The sequence below is a fragment of the Octopus bimaculoides genome, chromosome 2 (genome assembly GCF_001194135.2).
Source record: "Octopus bimaculoides isolate UCB-OBI-ISO-001 chromosome 2, ASM119413v2, whole genome shotgun sequence".
Taxonomy (NCBI): Eukaryota; Metazoa; Mollusca; class Cephalopoda; order Octopoda; family Octopodidae; genus Octopus; species Octopus bimaculoides.
This window is the reverse complement of record NC_068982.1, coordinates 100665505-100667828: the sequence shown is the minus strand read 5'-3', so window position 1 is coordinate 100667828 and position 2324 is coordinate 100665505. Positions and strand designations below refer to the sequence as shown.

At 38.2% G+C, this 2324-nt stretch overlaps 1 protein-coding gene across 1 annotated transcript in view; it reads right to left on the bottom strand.

Annotated features, from left to right (window-relative positions):
• The window catches only part of LOC106874357 (sodium- and chloride-dependent taurine transporter), a 42237-nt gene that overhangs the window by 23091 nt on the left and 16822 nt on the right, over positions 1-2324 (bottom strand). The gene's annotated exons all lie outside the window — the stretch shown is intronic.

Below are 2324 nucleotides of genomic sequence, written 5' to 3'. Positions count from 1 at the left end.
TCCCACTGCGTGGCACCTTGGGCAAGTATTTTCTACTATAGCCTCGGGCCGACCAAAGCCTTGTGAGTGGATTTGGTAGAGGGAAACTGAAAGAATCCCATCGTATATATGTATATGTATATGTGTGTGTGTTTGTCCCTCCAACATTGCTTGACAACCGATGCTGGTGTGTTTACGTCCCCGTAACTTAGCGGTTCGGCAAAAGAGACCGAAAGAATAAGTACTAGGCTTACAAAGAATAAGTCCTGGGGTCGATTTGCTCGACTAAAGGCGGTGTTCCAGCATGGCCACAGTCAAATGACTGAAACAAGTAAAAGAGTAAAAGAGTAGATGAGTATAAAGGTGGTGAGCTGGAAGAGTGCTTGCACACCACGCAAAATGGTTAACAGCATTTTGTCTGTCTTCATGCTCTGAGTTAAAATTTTGTCATGGTCAACTTTTGCCTTTCCTCCCTTTCAGAGGTTGATGAAACAAGTACCAGCTGAACACTGGGGTCGATGTGATTGACTTACCCACTTCCCAAAGATTTCCGGCCTTGTGCCAAAATTTGAAATTAAAAGCGGTGAGCTGGTAGAATCATTAGCACACCAGTGAAATGCTTAGCAGTATTTCATCTGACAATACATTCTGAGTTCAAATGCAGGGTTGACTTTGCCTGTTATCCTTTTGGGGGTCAATAAAATAAGTACCAGTTGAGTACTGGGGTTGATGTAATCATTTAACCCCTTCCACCAAATTTCAGGCTTTGCGCCTGTAGTAGAAAGGTTTATTAGCATCATTATAAGGCAGCAAGCTGGCAGAATCATTGGCATACTGGGTCAAATGCTTAGCAGCATTTCATCCATTTTCATGAATAAGCTAGTGAGCTGGCAGAATTGTTAGCATGCTGGTCAAAATGTTTAGTGGTTGTTCATTCATTTGTACATTCTGAGTTCAAATTCTGCCAAGGTCACCTTTGCATTTCATCCTTTCAAGGTCAATAAAATAATTACCAGTTGAACACTGGGGTTAGTGTAATCAACTTACTACTGAAGTTTCTGGCCTTGTGCCAAAATTTGAAACCATTATTATCATCATCAGGATAGTGGATTGGCAGAATTATGAGAGTATTAGGAAAAATGCCTTCAGGTATTTGTTCCAGCCCTTCATGATTTGAGTTCAAATCCTATCAAGGTCAATTTTGCCTTTCATTTTTATCAGGAACAATAGAATAAAGTACAAGTTAAGTAGGGGGTTAATGTAATAAACTAAACACCACCCTTCATCCTAAATTTATAACCTTGAGCTTATTTTAGAAAATTTTTTAATTATCATCATCATCTATATTATCATTATCATCAACACCAGCTGTGAAATGTTGGCCTTGGTGTTGATGAGTAGCATAGCTAGCGAACTAGGGGCAATCTGGGTGATGCTTTTATAGGAGTGCCACTTTTGGGGGTCTACTGTATGAGCTTGTATAGGCTTGTGGGGTGCAGATTCAAGAGCCACCCTTGGCTACGCTACTCTATTAATGTTGATGGTAACAGTACTTGTAATATATTTGGTATTTAGGAGTTGAAGAACCGACCAGCACATGTTTCAACTATCTTAAGGCTTGTCAAGGCCGCTCACTTCAGTTCTCAGCTACTGATCTTGCAAAGTGTAAATTTCCCAATGGAAAATGTAAACAAACTATTATTAATGTAACATTATTTACATAGTGTAAGTCTGACCGACAAGACTAATTGTTCATAAGAGGATTTACTTTTAGTAACTTCAGTAGCTGGGAGCTGAGGAGTGTGGCCTTGAAACTTGTGTTGGTTTATTGTTTAATTTTGAGTTATAAAAAGCACTGTTAGTTGCTTGCAGTGTACTTTCACAGCATGACCAATCTGGGAAACTCAGATATGGTATAGAGCCCTTAGGTATTATGTAGAATGCTTAGAACTTCCAAGCAAGGTATAAAATAAACTAATCTCTATACATTCCCAAAGTTTTCTGGAGAATACTGAGCAGGCGACATGTGAAATAACCAAAATGTTGTCACTGATCAGCAAGATGATAAATGTAATGTTAGGATCAAAATGAAGAAAATATATGTCAATAAATTCTTAGCAAACTGAATATGGTGGGGACTACAATCTGGATTTCCATGTCTGGGAGTGACAAAGGATTCAGTGACTTCCACAATATTTTTTCATTAACTAACACAAATATCTTCTACTATAGCCCTGAACCAAATAAAGCCTTGTAACTTGGATTCAAGTAGCCAGGAAGTGAAAGAAGCTCATCATATATATATACATATATATATATATGTGTATATATATATATATATATAT